General features: G+C 30.9%; 1 protein-coding gene across 1 annotated transcript in view; it reads left to right on the top strand.

Moving 5' to 3' along the window:
* The first annotated feature begins 306 nt into the window (after window positions 1-306).
* The window catches only part of LOC125071303 (atrial natriuretic peptide receptor 1), a 141,978-nt gene continuing 121,188 nt past the window's right edge, over window positions 307-21,096 (top strand). Inside the window, exon 1 of the mRNA XM_047681493.1 lies at window positions 307-448. The gene's annotated coding sequence lies outside the window, so the exon portion shown is untranslated. The remainder of the gene's footprint in view (window positions 449-21,096) is intronic.

Raw genomic sequence — 21,096 nt, 5'->3', positions numbered from 1 at the left:
CACAAATGTTCGTTTATTATTTCCTTGGTGTGGCATGTGAAGTTATAAATAAAAAAAAAAAACTAAAAAAAAACTCGTACAAACAAACGATCTATTTTTAAAAATAAAATTGATAAGCGTGTCGGCATAAAAATGTTTGGATTAAGAACGTCCTTCTGTATTGAAATTGAAATGAGAAATGAATCAACATATCATACACAAGACGTTTAAATTAACGCCATGTTTTATGGCGTTTTTGAATATTAGCTCTCATTCCATACAATTCCAAACTGCTTACAAAAAGTTAGTTACAATTTCGCCGTCAGAGCGAGTGCACGCGCGACGTAATATTTTACGCGGGAATCGTTCGTACTCAAACGTCAAACTGTGTGATTGATAAAGAAAAAAAAAATACATTCGAAATTCAAATTGTGTTGGTTGAAGTGTGAAACGTGCTCAATTTGTGATTGTGAGTTTGTGAATAAAAGAATTTTAATAGAAAAAAAAAAAAATTGAAAACCTCGAAGGCGATCATCGTTTAATCTTTACCGGGTTTGAAATAAAAACAGCTGTTCAAACGACGACCCTGTCGATTATTATGTTAATACATACACCGTGTATTTAAATTTTGTTCTATATATAGATGTGAAAAAATTACATTGAAAGTGAAGTTCAATTTGAATTACGGCTCTGACTTATATTTCAATGCTTATCTAGGAAATTATTTCTTGATACCTATGTGTACTTAACGCCTTCACAATAAACATAAAATAATTTGTTTTTACCGAACTTGATTATAATATAATAAAATATTATAATTAATTCAAAAAATGTTAATGTTCTATTATTCTAATGTTATAACGCCATTCTTTTCTGTTAGGAACAGACTGTACATTTCACAATAAAACCTTCTTGGTCAAATAAAACAATGCATCTAAAAAACAAACTCTATCTAACATATCAAAATCTGTGTATAAATACCGAAACATTATAAAAGGCTTATATAATTACATTGTTTAACAGTGATGTAAATTATGTTTAATATATTATTTTTAAACTACGTAGTGTTTGGAACAATTCCCTACACACATGCACGAACACATACGTAACTATTATGTCACACACGTGTGCACGAAAACGTTTGATATTTAAATATTATGTATAATGAGGCAGCTATCTATACCTTTAAAGAAACTTGAACTTCACATTTGATAAGAGCATTAAATAATTATTACCTATTTCTGAAACATTAACTTTTTAAATTCACTATTAGTCATTCCTATTATAGTTTTAGGGTTCGACGGCGGCTTCGCCCGTGCGTGTTGCAGGGTTAGGTTCCGTATGTATTTTTCTATACTTCTGATAATATGTACCGATGATATGATGATTGACTGTGTGTTGAGTTAAATCGTTACAAATGAATAGACATATCATTTTTATTGTATTAGTTAGGATTGTGATTTATGCAGTCGATCAGGCAAAATGGCTGTAAGAAATAACAATCGTTCCTTATATTGGCACTAAACCAACCTTAGAGGAAGCCTAGGGAGGTAAGATGTTATGTCCCTTGTGCCTCTAGTTACACTGGCTCACTCACATTTAAAACCAGTAATTAAATATACTAAGTATTTTTTCGCAATAGAATATATGACCTTAAAATATTACCTTTAAACTAACGTGAAGCTCACATATTATACGGATTTTATGTTAATTACATCGACGTCATGTTAACAGACTATTTCTTAAAAAAAGATTATCTTTTTAGTAATCTGTGTAATTTTTGTGATATATATCGTATGAGAGCGAAAGTGTAATGTGTTAACTAAAATCTGATTCTTAATTTAAATGTTAAAAAAAATATATCTAAATATCTGATCATTGCCATTTATTCTAGCTAATGTATTAATAGCATTCAAGCCTGTAAAAAATCGTAACTTACTACAGATAAGAAATTATTGCTAATTGTTTAAAATTTAATTAGTATATATTTAATTTCTGAACGTTATTATAATATATAAATAAAAAAATTATAATAATTGAATAAAATGTAAAGGAAATTTTTAGAAACCTTTAATTTAAAGGTATCAAGCGTATTAAACATTTACATAATTATACACGAAAAAAATCTTGCTTGTGTGAGTAATTTTTCAATGTACGTACATATTTTATTTTTTTTGGTTAATTTAAAGTAGAAAGGTACACGTGCAAGCCATTGACTATAGACGTTGACTCTGTAAAAAAAATAGTTACTTATTCCATGTTTAAATTATTTAATTGTACTTCCATTATTTTTTTAATTTTATCAAATTAAATATCCCGTCTCGCTAAGTAACGCTTATTCATCGGATATTCTAACGTCAATAAGCAAGGTTAATTATTTGACGAGTATTTTTGTGTTACGGTAAAGGGTGAGTGAGCCAGTGTAACAAGCACAATATACATAACATATTAGCTCCCAAGTTTGGGGGGGGCATAGGCGATGTAAGGATTGGTTAATATTTATAACCAAAGTATATCATGAGAAATGAAAAGGAACACATACATTCAATTATTATAAACCAAAAATCTAGACATTTAAAAAAAAAGTATGACGTTCGAAAATTTCGAACCTCTTTCAATATTAAAATAACTTTAAGTTTAGTCTAGTTTTACTTTTTACTTAGCATTAATCTCTATGGAATATCGGTCGTATAAATAGATACAAAATTAATAAATTAAATTGCTTTATCGATTCTTGAAGGCAATTAATATCGGATGTGACATTCATATAATAGTAAAATACGCTCAGGGACAAATTGGAGACATTATTGCAATTGCAATTGTAATTAGTTATATATCCTGACTTCTCGCGTTAAAATTTTGAGGAGACATATTATTATTACGAGAACTTGAAAACCACGGTTATAACTTTTTTTTATTGTTGTCGCTTCAATAGTCTATACATAAAATAAAATTTGAGTGTCTGTTTGTAATATTAAAATAACCGCTTTATACTAAATAAATATTTATGTCGATATCGGTACATATACCAAAAAGAAATAAAATCAATTTTTGTCTATCTGTCTGTTTGTTCCGGCTAACCTCTGGAACGGCTGGACCGATTTTGACGGCACTTAAACTGGCAGGTAGCTGATATTAATAAGGAGTAACTTAGGATACAAAACTAACTTTTTTATTAAATTCAAACGCGCACGAAGTCGCGGGCACAGGTAGTAATATTATATACTAAAACCTTCTCCGAAATGAGTTTTTTCTTCTGATATATTTTTATCACATATAAGTTTAGCAGTATTTTCAGAAATACCTTACAAAAAAAGACTCATTTATTAATTTAGATTATTAAAATAAACCAGCATATACCTAACGAGTTTCTTGAACCACGCCCCCTTGTATAATGTCTTTTTTTCTTGTAATTTATATGTCCAGTAGGTTCGTTACGCTCTAGTGACAAGAACACGTGTATCTTGAAACTTTTAATTTTGTATGTGCTTGATTTGTTTTCACAATTTATTTTGTTCTTAGTTATTAAAAAATGTAGGTTGCATGTGAGGGATGAAAATCAGCCACACTTGTAAGCATGATGGAATAAGCTCCAAGCCCTCCTCAAAATATAAGTCTGAGTCCAGCAATTGTCTTATACCTTGAATCTTACATAAAAAAGGAGCTAAGTCGAGTAGATTATTTAGCAGGAATAAGTTGATTCCAACGATACCGCTGGCTCAGAATAAAGACTCTATAGACTAGTCTACTGAGTTTCTTCTGAAACTAGAATGAAACTCAATAGTTACTTTTTGTCTCGAATTAAATAACATAATGAACTTTAATATAAATATAAAAATTAAAGAAATAACGAAATATTAGCTACGCTCAATTTTTTTCTTCAAATTTAAATGGAACCGAACGGGAATTGATTTTAAATCGGTTCGTTAATGGCGATGTTCTTAAGAAACCTTTATAAAAACTTAAAACAAAAAACGATCGAATTGCTAGCATTTTTTTTTTAATTTTGCAAATAGCGATAAATACAGTGAATTTCAGCATAGTTCTTCTATAAAATGAGTTGTTACGTTCCACGAGTGAGATGTATGTATGTGTGTGTAAGATTATCGATACGACTTAACATGAATACACGATATACATATGTAGTTCATGTCCGTCTTGTGACGTTCGTAATCATAATGTGAGGTATAACAATTTTACTCCATATAGTTTTTGTAGGAATCCGGAAAAAAATTAACAAGAAATAAAAACTTACTTTATGACATTATGTATGATAAAAATCTGGCTTGGTTTTATTAATATTAAGCTTATGATATAAGATTCTGTTTTAAGATTCTATATTAATTAGTATTAAAATTTCAACGTAACTTCTAAATGGACAAAATTAAAAAATATTTGTATTAACCGACTTCATATTTTGTATTCAAATTTAAATAAGACGAAAAGGGGGAGTATACCTTTCCAGAAAAAAAAAATCCAAATCGGTTCATAAATGATACACTGGATCTCTGACAAACTTGGCCACATAATTCAGCCTCTTTCCACAAAATCTCACTCAGACAGATTGTAGAAAAACGAGAGGATTATGACCTGAAAATTTGATGAGTATCTGTCGATTGTGTAATGTCGATGTACGCATCAAAATACTGATTATTTATTTTAATAGTTTGTCGCTAATGTTAAAACTTAAGAGACCAAGATAAACTACAAGATTCTGACTTTGAATTAACATAATGTCGTAATGAAATCCCTGACATTGTAATTATAAATATGTTTTACGAAATTAGTAAAAAAAAACATTATCTGTTATGATCAGGGTGCCCATTCAACTCACGAATTGATATTTTATTGCAACCAAATCGAAACTAGACGTTTTCCTATTCTACTAAAATAACAATCCATTTGCCGAAGTCGCAGTCGAAGTTGAATCGGAATATAGTTGGGAGTTGTTAAGTTAAATTAAAATTGGCGCTCATTTACGATTACGTTGAGGTTTATTTGTGTGCTGAATAATCGAAGTTGAATTTTAATATATTCGGGAAAGAATCATCGTTTAGTAGAATTAGCCCCCTCATTCAACACTCAAGATTGGCTTCAGAGGAATGTATTCAACGCTCAACAGATACGAAATTCTTTGTATAATGTATATTTTAAAATATTGTATTTACATTAGCAGCCTGTAAATTTCCCACCGCTGGGCTAAGGCCTCCTTTCCCTTTGAAAAGATTTGGAGCATATTCCACTAAATTCACATGTGGCAGGATTTAGTTGAAATTTTTCCTCACGATGTTTTTCTTCACCGCCGAGCACGAGATGAATTATAAACACAAATTAAGCACATGAAAATTCAGTGGTGCCTGCCTGGGTTTGAACTCGAAATCATCGGCTCCGGCATCCGGCATCGGCAAATTGTATTGTATTACTATTAATTTATTTTAAAATAAAATAAATTCCCGCTTAGATAACATCAGAACGTCGTTTATACAAAATAATCAAGACATTCTCGTTTTAAGTTGTATTCATATTTTGCCTCGTGTTTCTGTTTTAAAACGTTTTTAAATGCAGAAATATGCTCAAGAATTTCAATTTTTATATGAGCAAAAAGTCATTTTATCATAATTTCTCATGGAAACTGGATTTTCAAGAATTATAAATCAATTATTACACTTTGTATTTGCATCCTAAATAGGATCTGAGACGTTTGATTCATTATAATAACACTGGCTCACTAAACTTTCCTATGCACTTAGTTTACCAGTGGAAACGTTGAAGCTTGTGTAACTTTTCCATTACTGCAGGTTGAGATGAGTTTGTACGGCTTCAATGTTCTATGGAAGATATTAAGATTTGTTTTATTTCTCGTTATATGTTATGTGTAGGTGTAACGTTATTATGAGTATATTTTATGATCTTGCTATATAACCGGGTAGACCTTACAATTTTTTAGTTTTGTATTATAGCGTTATTAACGCTAGACAACATATTTATTTTATTAATACCAATCGAGTATAAAAACTAGAACTGGAAACACAATTTTTGTTAAATGTCATTCTATTTACGTATACATAATCATCAATGAGCTAAAGAGTTTAATTTTGGAGAAATTCGAGGGCACCCTTCCAATTTCAAATATAATTCCACATAGGATGAACTTTCACGTGGACATATGGCATCTGACATCATCCATATGAAGGCATAGACAATATTATACATTATATCGTTAAATGTAACTTGACTTTTCGTCGCGTCCAATTTTCTAACGTCACGAAAAATGGTTGAGCGAATGCGCTTCTCACGAACGTTGCCTTAACGGTAAGAGACCTAAGAGGTAAAAATGTCCACGAACACGTACTCATACATCTATGTGATATGGTGAACTTACAAAATTATATAAAATAATATTTGCCTAATTATAATTAACTTGTTGTTTGTTGTGGCTTTACTCGTGTTTGGGGGTCTATTGTCAGGTGCTAGGCATAAAGATTAGTCTTGAAATTCAAGTATCCTTCATAGAAAATTTCATCAAATTCGGTTCAGTAGTTTAGCCGTGAAAGACCAACAGACAGACAGACAGAGTTACTTTCACATTTATAATATTAGTATAGATTTTAAAATATTTTAGAGTCGGTCACATCTATCGGGTTTTGCTAGTATGTCACAAAATTAAAAAAAAAATTTATTAATAGTTTAAAAAAAATAATAAAATAAGTTTATTAGTATTGGCGATTTTGATTGTAACTAAATCGTGTCATTTACTTGTAGAACATTCATAATAACATTATATTACTGATATTAGTTATATTTTTAATTTCTACAATCCATCACTCAATTACATTCAACCAAAGAAACGAATTTTAGAGCTCGTTATATGATAGAATATATAATTTATTTTTAATTTTAAAGAAAAAAGTATTGTTATAATTTATTTTAGGCTGAACGAACGAAACGGTTGACCGAAAAAAAATGTAGAATCTTCAAAAGTACTTTTACTTTTAACCATGAATATTGTTAATAACGTTATTTTTAACGTTAAATTTTTGTAATGTTATTTATTTGACACGTTAATATTTATATAGTCAAAATATTAGATGTAGGAAGCTTTTCGTACTTTCCGAGGCATGATATCTTAGTTCCGTCTACTGGTGAATTCCAGATTGCGTCTGGAAAAATCTTATATAAAATATCTGGTAATAAGCAACGTCGAATTATGATGTCATAACTATTCGTCATTCTCAAAGACGTTATTAAAAACGATATCCTCATTGCATTAAATAGACGAAATATAACGAAACGACTTCATAAATAATTGAGACGAAAAATACATATTTTCATAATTATCGTTATTAGAAATAACCATGTACCTAATGCCGTTATTGAAGTTTCTAAAAAATATATTATTTTTTCTATTGAATTTAAAAAAGGAACATACCTAATACTTAGATACCAAATAATAAAAACAAAACACTTCCCATTAAAAAACGTTTTTTTTTTTTATATATAATTGTATTAAATATAAACATGTCATAATAAATAATAAACTTGTGTATAAGTTTTGACAGGTCTTACGATTCTCCTCGGGATACACACGATTGTCTCCGGAGTAAATATTAAGTCAAACAAACTCGTAATGAGATTCCTTATTTGCCGTCTCGAGTAGAGTTACGTAGTCAGATATTAATAATAAAATACATTTTAATATATATATCCAACCAGAACAAAGACCTTAACCGAATTTATTACTGATATAAAAAAATATGTTATATTTTTTATTCTTGCAACATTGAATAGCCCATTGTGAAGTATGTGTATACTAATTTGAATTTCGAATGTTATATATGAAAATCTCTCGAGCTCTTTACTGAGTACAACTCTATTAGAAATTAGGAGCTCATAAATGTTTTTTAATTGTAAAAATTTTGTGTTATTCAAATGACTATATTATGAGGCGGCATTTCGAGAATGAGTTTAAAACGGGACAAAACACAAACGTATAAATTTATCCCTAGAAATCCAGGGCTAATAAATTTATTAGGATATTAAGAAAATCTTAATAGGTGATAGGAATTCTGAACTTGACAATGTTCACGCTCCCGTGCATCGATAACCACGTACAGTCACGTTTCCACGAATTATAAGTTAACTAATACATAGAAAATGTATGCATTATATTATTTAAACTTGGAGTAATAGTTATTAAACCTTAGATCAATAATTATCGTCTATTTTATACAATTATTGTATTTTTTTGTACCAATAAGATATATAAATGTCAACGCAAACTGCCAATAGTTTATTGTTAATACCAACGGGAGTCTCCAAGAGTACAAATTGATAAGACAACTCATTTATGTATATTTTTATAGTATACATCAGACATTTAACATATATTTTTGTAAAGTTTTATGACATATTAGCAAAGCCCGGTAGATCGTACTTCTACAATATCCAATGTATAACCTCGTTTTATTGACTCCACTAGTGTCAGGAGGGCTGCATCATTTTTTGCTGCTAGCATTCTTCCGGCAAACGTGGTCTTGTCATACAATAAACATTTTTATTTCTATATAATAAATGACGTAATTTAAATAATTCAGCAATTCGTTACGGTCGCCATGACCAAAATCGATCAGATTATTTTTATTATTTAATTCATGAGTCGATAATCAAAACGAGTTTATATAAAAATAAATGTAAGTAACATAATCTATGCAGTTTAGAAAAAAACTTTAAAATAAAATTTCACGTCTGATTTTTCATTTCGCTCAGTGTGACGTCTTCCGTCTACAATTTTGCATATATGTCTGCGTTATATACAAATATGTTACTTATACATATACCTATTCTTTAAATACATTCGATGTATGTCACGCATAAAGCAAAGTCGGTTCCCGCCGTCTGTACGATTAGATCTTATAAGCTACGCAACCGATTTTGATGCGGTTTTCTTCAATTAACAAAGAAATTCAAGGGGAAGGTTTGTTTGTATAATACACACACTATACTTGAGAAATTAATCGAAGAAATGAAATGGAGAATTTTAACTTTCTTAGCCGGTAAGAAAGATTTTTCTTTTAATTTATGTTCTTTCTTTTAGTTCTTATACCTTGTTTCCCTTCGAGATGTTATTAAAAATATTATTGTATAAACATACGGTGTAAAGGTATAGTAGTATATATTATAAAATAATTTTTATCTCCACAGACATGTCTGCGCCTTTGGTGTCTCTTTAATTTGCGGTTTTTTATTGGCTGCATATTTTATTACCAGGCAGCATTCTCAAACTTGTCTATCAAACTTATGTGTATATAATATCTATTCGAAGTCGTAAATTCCAGACGGACATTTGGAATGTGTCTTTAAAGTATAAATAGTAGTAGTCTTCTCGGGATTTTGGATTCCACGGCCTGTCTGGATGGTATTCGGCAGTCTGCTTAATAAGATCGTCTCTACTACTCGTCATTTTCTGGTTGTAAGCCAGAAGCTCCTTGGTAGTTGACATTTGTGATCTATAACATCTTCGATACCTAATAAAACGCGGTGGAAATTGCAGGCTGAGAGTATTTATTTATAAGCGTTCTAAGCACGGTATACATACATACAAATTTTATACTAGATTTTTTTGGTAGAGTGACCATTATTATAATGATATAAAAAAATAAATCTAACAATGATGCATTCAAAGTTATCGTACATATAAATATAGTATGCAGAATGTATTCGCGACGTTAACTGACAAGTCTCAATATAAAATTATAGATTATGATGTTTAAATATAGATTAACGATGCTTACAGTTTACTTGTAAATATAACCATTGTTATACAGGGCGAGTAAAGTAACGACGATTATTTCAGAAGACATAATATTTTGATACTTTTTACACTCTGTATAGTATTGTTATCTTTGCTAATTTTTTAAAGGTGGAGTTTCTTTGTTCCTTAAATTATTATAACGATCCAGCAATCTCATTAGAAAATATCGACTTAAAGATAATAGGAATATATCAATTCGATTTAATTTTTTTTTTAATTGATGCTAACTATGTCTCCGTCATTTTTTATTTGGAAAATTATATATTTTTTTTTCTTTGGGAGAATAAATACACCTAAGGGTGAAAAAATACGAGATTATTTTTTTATCCAGTCTCAAATTTTATTTATAATGTTTAATCTGAAGTCGTTTTTTCTATTAACATTTTATATAATTAGTGCCTTTATTTATTTATTTAGAAAGATCTAGGCTACAAAAGATACTATATAATGTACAATCTACCCACCCACGGGAGATAAGCAGCTAGTATTATATATAAAATATCATTCCCATCGTCGCTAGTGACAGCAATATCATTTTAAAAAGCTAAACGTAGTGGGTCGCCCCACACGTATTATAAAAGAAACTACACACTGAAATTCAAATTATCATTTATGACGTAAGATAAAAACGGGTTTCTTAGATTCCACAGAGACATTTTATTTGATAATTACTTGAATATGTTAAAAAAAACTGCTGCAGTGCGATTCTGTAAGTATCTAACTCGGGAAATGTCGACAACATTAAAATACTTATTCTAGACAATTTTGCAAATCACATGGTGAGTTTCGAATTTCTTCCTACAGAAAAGTACAGATGTTACAAATATCTTGAACTATTTGATATAAATTAAAAAAATAAAAAATTAATGAAATCTTCTATATAAATGCTAAAATAACTTTGTCTCATTCATGGCTAATTCGCTGAACCGAAATTGATGAAATTTTCTATGAAGCAAGCTTGAAATCCAAGAAAGGATTTCAAACCATATCCTATGGGTCTGCGGACTTATAACTAGCCGCTATACCGATGAAATCACGGCGGTTGTGTATGTTGACTGAAAGGAGAACAGATCCTTTGTTTCATTAATTCCCTTGATAGCTTCGGGCATATATGACCAGATATTGGTTGGTCGTGGTATACCGGAAACAGCGACACTTCAAAGGAACCAAATGGACGAAGTCAAATATTAATGTGCCACCCTGTCCCTTATAACCTAAAATTCTCAAAAACCGTTCTCTGGTCGTCTTGACAATACAATACAAAGAAACAAAGAATTTTATACCAAGAATTAATTAATTCCGTGATAATATTCTATTTACAGAATATAAAGCATGTAATGAATATTTATTATTTATTTATTGATATAAGAAACGTCGGCATTTTAAAATAAACGATAGCTACAGCTTTATTTGGCTTGTAAAAACGCTTTTACAGATGTTATATTATACGTTGATAATATTATAAAGAATTGTGATTAATAAATGTGACAAATGTCATCGTGACTGATTTCGATCACGGCGGCAAATCTCAAGAGAGACCAGTCAAATACGCATGACATTTTATAGTGCCCAGGTGTGTGCAATCACAGGAGCTCTCTGTTTTCCCGCTCGTAAACCAATGTGGCGGCAAATCCGACTCAACTGGAAATAGTTCAGGCGCAGGAGCAACGGCATTACGTGCTTTCCGAGATCCGGGAGCGTCCACACTTCCAAGTGCCAGACCTCGAGCTGGTATTAAGATTTATTGTTAGAAAAACTGACTAACTTTTTATCGAGCTAACATGGGGTTGGATCCCAGGACCTTGGCATATTTGGCTTTATATCTAGCCATTACACAGACGTGTCAGACTAGGTAGGTATAATATAGCTAAAGTGTTTCCTAGACAGATCTCATCGGTTGATAACCGGTATATTCACTTTGAACTGATATTTGTAGAATCGCATGAGTAAGAATATAAAGATTTTTATTTATAGAAAGAAAGATTGGCGACCGAGTCACCTGTAAGCCAGTGTAACTACAGGCACTGGTAACATCTTAGTTCTCCAGGTTGGTGACGCATCGGCAATGTAAGAATGGTCAATACTACTTACATCGCCAATATGCATCTAACTCTAATTGGTTACTGATCTCTACATTATTTGATAATTGTTGTATATTTTTGAGTATTTATAATAAAAGGAAGGGAGTTAAACGTATATTATTGTAAATATAGTATCCCACGAATGGATATAAAAATCTCGATTTTGTAAAAAAAAGTAGGTGTTAAATTTCACGTGTCGTACTAGTATGTATAATTTTATAGTTTTAACTTAATTTTTGAGTGATTATCTTCGTTAGACAAACGTAAATGAGTAAAATAAGTCATTAGAAAAGAAAATATCACTATATATGTATAATATATCAGTACAAAAAGTTAACCAAACTATTTCATAAGAGACTTCATTGCCGTCTTTTTGTATGTAAATATTTTTACACAACACATTCACAGCTAATGTTCGAATATTGTAAAAAATATTTATTTCAATAAGATATGTTTAAAATCTAGACAGATCTAAAAAATTAAGAAAAAACCAGTCGGATTTAAATAATCCACGTATTACGATTATCTCAGACCTGCATCTCATATAATAATATTAAACAAGGTCTAAAATATCATGACATTTGACTTATACCCAAATAAACTAATAATATTAATCGATTATAAAACATTCCTAAATAATCCGACAAGGACCAATTATTAATAATCTATATCTAATTATTTATTTACACAAAAACTTATCTAATTTTAGAATGCATTTATTATTTAGATAAAGGTAATTCTTATAATAGCACATAGATCCTATGGAATATAAATCTACCAATATTATGAATGCGTAAGGAACTCTGTTCTATAGGTAGTTCATAAAGGCAGTCGCTCACTGGGAGCATTCCATCGAACGCTTCTTCAAATCGAATCTTAGATTGTTACATTAAAGCCTTCCGTTGTTGTCTTATGACTAAACAAACGAATGGCACTGCTGTTCAAGAGCAAATCTCCAATAAGTAGGAAAGAGTTAAATATATAATAATCTCTTACGATAGAAAGAGTGAGATGTATAAGATATAATCATTAACGTCGCATCATGCACCTCGCTAGTCACTTTTTGACATTTCACGTTCGTATATTGCGTTGAATTTTTCGGTGACGGGTAGAGTTTGGTGTATACACATGAATCGTCTTTAACGCAGTAAGCTTTGATTTCAAAATACTTTTTATAGTTACTCTATATAAGGTTTATCTTGAACACAACGTTAGCGCGATTCAGGAATCGGATTTCTGAAATTTTATTTTAACGAACTTAGATTTGATTTTACTGGGTGTTCAATGTTTCGCTTGTAAAATCTTTTGTATGTTAAATTTATCAACTTGTTTTGTTATTTTAATCATTTTATTATACTTAAGGTGAGCTAAGCAAGGCCATACCGTACGAGTGTTCTAAAAATAGCCAATGACTTTGTCTTCGCGACTCTATATTTCAAGAAACTTGTTTCGACAGAACTATTTCGGTTACCATGTATCGGTTAGTGTGGTTCTTTTTTTTATGTAACGGGATTTAAAGTATTTTTTTTTATTTAATTTTCTTTTCAAACTTTTTTCTGAAAACACTTATTAATATGAATTAAATTTATTATTACGAGGTCAAATATAAGCCATTAGTTTACTTATTTTTGATATACATATTAATATAATATTTTTTTACTTGGTGCCTGGGTAGGTACTACTCACTCATCAGATATTCTACCGCCAACAAACAGTACTCAGTATTGTTGTGTTCCGGCTAGAAGGGTGAGTGAGCCACTGTAACTACATGCACAAGGGACATGACGTCTTATTTCCCAATGTTGGTGGCGCATTGGCAATGTAAGGAATGGATAATATTTCTTACAGCGCCGTTCTCTATGGTGTCCTCTTACCATCAGGTTGTCCATATGCTCGTCCGCCAACCAATATAAAAAGTCAGTTTTTTATTACTAAACAACAATCAGTATTATATAGGGTCTATTAATAATAATATCGTCCTAATTCATTTTGTCCTCGACGGCCAAAGGAAGACCAGCCAACGAAGCAGGACATATTATAGTGCACGATTGTGTGAACACACACACATAAACACACTGCATTATTTTTCTCACGTCTTCATAATCCGATAATACGGCAATACCGACACGACCGGAAATTTCAAGCGCAGTACTAAAAGTTTACATGCTTTCCGAGGCACGGTAGTGTACACTTTCATTTTCGAGACTCCGGGCTGTTAATGAGACTTTTTAAAATAAATTCCAATAACTTTTTATCGACCTGATCTGGGTTTGAACCCAGGACCTCGAGACCTGCCTTACATCTAGCCACTAGACCAAAGTGTCAGTCGTATAGGATGAATACGTATACGATTCACATGGATACATTTCTTGCACATTTTCAAATATAATTAACAATAACATACAATATAAATTTAAGAGGCGTGATGTAACTTGGCCGGTCAGGAATTAGCCACGAGTCGTGTGCTGCTTTTATAAAAAAAAACGAATACTAATAATTACGCACGATGAAATAATAAAAAAAAGAAAGAAATAGTATTTTTTTAACACGCGTTTATTTTACTGTTTAAAAAGCGTGACCATCTTACGCCTACTCCATACATGAGGTGATACACGTGTTGCACCCGAAAACTTTATCATTATCAATCTTAATATTTTGACGTTATCAAACCACATTCCGATTATAATCAATGAGTTTTTATAACTCCTTTTATAAATTCAAAATCTGTTCTATTAATAGCGCAAGAGTTTAAGGCCATTTATAATAAGGCTATTAACATGAATAACCAGTTAGTCATCACATATTTGCCAGCCTGCCTTCCTATTCAAATCAAATCAATTCAAAGTATGCTTTATTCAAATAGGCTTGTGGGAATTTTGGAATCATTTTAAAAGTTTAAATTAATTTCAAATATCGAATGAAACAGGTTCCGAATGTAGATATTATCGAGAAAATGAAAAAACTCAGTAGTCACTATTTTAAATTGAGTCACAGAGTTAATGAAATACAACATTAAAATAAAGTTACATACAATTGCATTGCATTAACAGCCTGTAAATTTCCCACTGGTGGACTAAGGACTCCTCTCCTTTTTGAGGAGGAGGGGTGAAGCATATTCCACCACGCTGCTCCAATGTGGGTTGTTAAACACATGTGGCAGAAATTAGACACATGCAGTTTCCTCACGATGTTTTTCTTCACCGCCGAGCACGAGATGAATTATAAACACAAATTAAGCACATGAAAATTCAGTGGTGGATGCCTGGACTTGAACTCGCAATCATCGGTTAAGATGCACGCTTTTTATCCACTGGGCCGTCTCGGCTCTTTACATACAATACGAATGTTTAATTATTTGCCTGTAACCATAATGACGCAGAGGCCAAGGATTGGCGAAGTCGATATGTATATTTTAGTTAAAGAAAATTATTTATTCATTTTTATTTGCATATTTTGGAAGATATATGCGAATATTATGATTGAATGAATGACGGATTATTAGGAAACATGTTTTTGAGTTATTCGATTGAAAACACTTAATTACAACTACTTGTGTTTATAATTCCAACAGTTGAAGAGGTCAGAATCGCATATGCGATGGTCACATTATAAAGTTACTGTTTGATGGTAAAATATGTGATGGTGGTACCAAACCAGACAAGATTGTACAAATACCTAGCATAAAGAAGAACTTGACGTTCCCGCAAATTCAATACATCCTTCTATATTTAAACCTAATATTAAAAAAATTAAATCACTTAAAAAAGATACTCCATATTATTCATTACAAGATTATATGATAAGAAAAGCGTAAAGTTAGTAGTAATTTTGATGCAGGATGTATAATTATATTTAATTATGTTTAATTAGCATATCTATGTAATTTGATTGCTGGAAAAGTCACATATAATTAATTCATTGACGATTTTTCTTAGTATAATATATATTTATATTTATTTGAAAATCGACGAATCAAAAGTGCGTATTAATTATATAAAGAGCTCATTTGAATATATTAGTTTTTTTTTTTGTTGTTTAATGTAATTTAAGTTTCTCCGTCTGGTTTTCGAATATATCATTATATCCTGTCCTGCTCTGTGCTATCAGTATGGTTTTTGAATACATCCTTATCATCCCCATGAGCCGAGATGGCCTAGTGTTTAGAACGCGTGCATCTTAACCGATGATTTCGGGTTCAAACCCAGGCAGGCACTACTGAATTTTCATGTACTTAATTTGAGTTTATAATTCATCTAGTGCTCGGCGGTGAAGGAAAACATCATGAGGAAATCTGCATGGGTCTAATTTCAACTAAATTCTGCCACAAGTGTATTCCACCAACCCGCATTGGAGCAGCGTGTTGGAATATGCTCCAAACCTTCTCCTCAAATGGAGAGGAGGCCTTAGCCCGGTAGTGGTAAATTTACAGGCTGCTAATGTACGTATGTATGTAATGTATCATCCACATGTATGGAAGCCCTACATGCCCTACTCTGTGCTATCGAAGTGCCCCACCGTTCTACCAAGACCAGCTCATTTCTCTATTTCCTTTTCTAATCAAATCCAAAGTTTGATTTATAATAACCAATCAATCTCACACAAAATTCATTATTCAAGTACGTAGGCTCATAACAGAAATTTTCAAATCGAAATTATTCCCTTTTCGCGACAATATTTTTAAATATAAGCCTGCAACTTATTTTATGTTTTTAAAATTACAGTTTAATTTTCAAGGTATTGTTATCATTGTTTAATTTTGTGAAATTCTTAAAAATTACTTTCCTGTTGTCCTTAGGATTTTGGTAGGTACTTTTTTATATTTAATTAACACGAACCTTTCTTTATATCTTTTACTTGGTGGTAGGGCTATGTGCAAGCCTGTTTGGGTAGGTACCACCCACTCATCAGATATTCTACCGCCAAATAACAGTACACTGTATTGTTGTGTTCCGGTTAGAAGGGTGAGTGAGCCAGTGTAATCACAGGCACCAGGGACATAACATCTTAGTTCCCAAGGTTGGTGGCGCATAGGTGATGTAAGGAATGGTTAATATTTCTTACAGCGCCTTTGTCTATGGGCGGTGGCGACCACTTACCGTCAGGTGGCCCATATGTTCGTCCGTCAACCAATGCCATAAAAAAAAAAAACTGTTCTCTAGTTATAAAGTATAAAACCATTTATTTTTTTCTATGTCTGTAACTAATGAGTAATTCAATTTTTTTCACTGGTTAAAGCGGATGCTATGGATGCGTAATTTCGGTCAGTTATGGATATTAGATTATCTAGAAATAGATAAAGCCAAGGCCCTGAATATCAAAGGACATAAATTATAACACATCATACCATTTTCTATTTCTCTATCAGAACTGGCGGTCTTGGCCTTAAATTAACGCGATTTATTCGCTGGGCTCTTCGTACTTATAAAAATGGGTTAGTTTTCTAATACGGAATCTAAATCAATCTTAATTGAGTATTTTACATATGTATTAAGAAGATTAAGATTATATTAAGCGGTAGTTAAAGATTAATATATAATTTTTAATTACGTAAAGATAAAAATAACATGACAATTTTTATATAAAATATTAATGATAGCACGTGTCTAGTTAAAAAATTATCACGACCGGTTTATTTTTTTTTAATTTATACTAAATATTTTTCAACAGGAAGAGTCTCCCATTTAAACTATCTTTGATCTAACTCAAGGGCATTTGTACGTTTGCTTTTAATGTTGTTTGAAATTTTTTTTGTGGATTGGGCTCACGCTTGACTATTACAAACGATCAGTGTCACCTAAAAATTAAAAAAAAGAATGTTAAAAAGGAATTGAAAATAAAAAAAATAAAAATGTTCTTCCACAAATTGTACGGAATTTACATTTAAGGTAGAGATTATTTTAAGTGTAATCTAAATTTACATATATCTTCAAAAGTAATAATGTAATGATCTTACTCCTTAATCATATATAATTACCAACTATTTTATTTAATTGTGTATTTATATATATTCTAGAATACATATAGGAGTCTTTGAAGCCTCTTTGCAAGTCTATATTAAATCTAAATAGAAAGTATGAATTAATTAGTTTCTTTTTTTCATTTGATAAGCAGGACTGAGGACTTTTATTTCAATAATTATTCATTTAAAAATCACCGTACAATTAAATATAAAATATTTCTTAACATAATCACCCATAATATTGTAGATTTTCTTTGCTTTCGGCTTAGAGATTATTTCAACTCGTTGATTCAAAGCTTGGATACTCATGTGCCAATTGTACGTAAACTAAGTTTGAAAATTCAGTAGTACTTGCCAAGACTTTGAAAGTGTCTTTTTATTCTCTTGGTACTAGGTCTTTTTCTGAGTCACCTATCAACAATTTTATTTACATCGCATTACTAATAATAACATAATATTGAAGAAGCGTTCATTTTGGAAGAATATATTTTAATTTCATGAGCAAAATCGCGATGCAATCCCACTGTAGGCTTATAAATCGGCGCAGATCGAGACGTTGAACTGAACCGATCTGTGTCACGTCCACACTCACAGGGCACAGAGGGTGTGAGATTTACGCGAGGCATATATTATATCGAGCAAGGTCAACGACCTCTTAAGGAATCTATCTATGTGACGCTAACATCCTGTGTCCTTGTCCATATCAACAATGTTTCGTCATATTTATTTAATAGCAACATCAAAAAATATAGATTCTACTTTAATCTATCTTTTATACGTCTTATATTAGCTAATCCTTAATCACGCAATAAATTTGATTTATTCACACGATATTAATTTTACTATGGCAATAATACACTTCGAGGTTATATGCCAATATAATTTCAATAGTTCACATATATATAGCTGTAATTATTTGTATATAAATATGTTAGATAATAAATCATTTTTCAAGATAAAATTACGCATATATTTATTTATTTATAAGATTTAAATATATACATTTATTTATAGTAGCACAGGTGTCCGAACCATAAAGATTACATATCAGTATTCAATTTATATTTTGGTTAGTATTGTTGTATGAATATTAATCAAAATATACTTTATTTAATAATAAAGAATCTCAGCGATTACTTGAGACTATTTTGATGATTGAAAACCTATACATGTCCTGTACCTTATAATATTAAAATTTATTTCTTGACGAATACTAACTCCAAACTTCTTTATCATTTATATAATCAATAAGCACTTAATGTTATCAATTCTTATGTTAATATTTTTTTTCTTTTTTTTTTTATTCTGGCATAATAAATTTATCTACTCAGTACTATATGTAATTGTCGAAGTCAAATGACTTGTGTTTCACGATGTCGGTGTGAAGGGTGGTTATGATGTTTTTTAATTTATTATTTTCTAAATATATATAAATAAATGAATACCTTTCTCTTCTTCTATTGAAAACGTTAAATATCTTATACAGTGTTTGTAGATGTGTGTAGATTTGCCCTTTTTTCGCGTATTATGCAACAACACGAATTGTAGCAGTGTGGCGGAATAATTGTCACTCAATTACCTTATGAGGGCATTAGAGAGACTAAGTTCAGCAGAATATTTGCAAGCGGCAACCTTATTAATGTCTGATATCGTTTAGAAGTCCATAACCATACGAATGAAGGGATTGTCGTTATATATAGTATGTCAGAATTAATTTTCACGTATGCATTTCTTTATTATTTCTTTTACGATATGAATCCAAAAATAGTAAGTATGATGTGGCAGGTTGTGGCAGATGTGGTATATGAAATGGCAGGGTTTTTTTTATATCAATTCATTTAATCTTCAAGTCACTCGTCCACATTCGGCGCCAATGTGATGAAACATCTTTTAAATGATTTTTTTATTATCATATAGTATATGTTAATTCAGTTAGAATTGGAGTTTGTCGAAAACAATTTAATTTTGTTTATGTTTTTAATTTTTTTCTTATACATCCATAGCACCGCTCTCTAACCGGCCAGTAAGTATTTTCAAAAGAAATTCCTTGTTAATTCGTAACAATTTAAGTTCCATCAAGAATCCTCTTTAATTTTCTGCACATCTACGGCTGGAGCTCTTCAAAATGAGGCCATAACCGATTTTTTATGTGCAGCTATCGCCCCATAATCACTGGGACAAAAATCGGCTTACGCTATTAATACATAAGAAGATAGCTAACTCACTTCGTACTGTAAAATGCTATATCTGCCATTCGGTGATATGCTATTTTGTTATGTATATTATAATTATTGTAATCAATTTTGCATATCACCTTACATTCTAATATCGCGTTCTGCGCTGAGCTAGAAATTCTGGTGTAAACATCAGTACTCAATATATTTGTGTTCCGGTTTTAAGGATGAGTGAGCTTGTTCACAAAATTTCATCAGGGTTGCGGAAAATTACTTTAAGATACCTACAACAATACCCCCCCCCCCCACCATGTGGTTGAAAAATGTATCGCATAATTTCGCATCGCTCGTCTCGATTGATAACTAGTATTATGACTGACTATCAGAAATTTACATACCTATCTCTATTTCCAGTTCCAAATCGAGCTTCTGGCCAAAATATAATTAATAAACACAAGGTCTCTCAAAAAATTGTCCAAAAATAAATGAGACGATTTTAGAATCACCTTTTCCTGTTATTGAACTTTCAAAAATACATTCTGATATATAAATAATAAAATATAAAACGGGTTTAATGAGTCGATGTAAGTGTTGAATAGTAATTTCAAAACATTTTCGACCAATAAGAGTATTTATAGAAAAAGTTTTATGATTATTATGCTAAGTAGATTCCCGCCCTAATCGTTCGGAGTGGTGGGGAGGTTAAGTGTGATAAATAATGGAGTAAGCTATATATATAAGAAGATTGAGTAACAGACACCCATACAAACAAACTTTCACAATTATCATATAAGTTCTTTACACCAATTGTCATAATTATATAAACCAACCATTCGAAAAGTACACACACGTTGAATTTTTAAATGTGTGAGTAGATATACACACAAAGACATATTTTACCATTATGACGGTAAACAAAACACCTTCGTACTGCTATTACTAATTATAGATCTCTCTGACATTGGCTTAAATAATATTCACAATTATATAAACAAACATCAAAAAGTGCACACATGTCGGATTTAGCTGTGTGTGTGTTCACACAGATATATATTCTCATATCAAATCGCTGTAAATACAACACCCTCACTA

The sequence above is a fragment of the Vanessa atalanta genome, chromosome 19, assembly GCF_905147765.1.
Source record: "Vanessa atalanta chromosome 19, ilVanAtal1.2, whole genome shotgun sequence".
In the NCBI taxonomy this organism is placed as follows: Eukaryota; Metazoa; Arthropoda; class Insecta; order Lepidoptera; family Nymphalidae; genus Vanessa; species Vanessa atalanta.
Note: the sequence above shows the minus strand (reverse complement) of the source record. Positions and strands in the feature narration are given on the sequence as shown.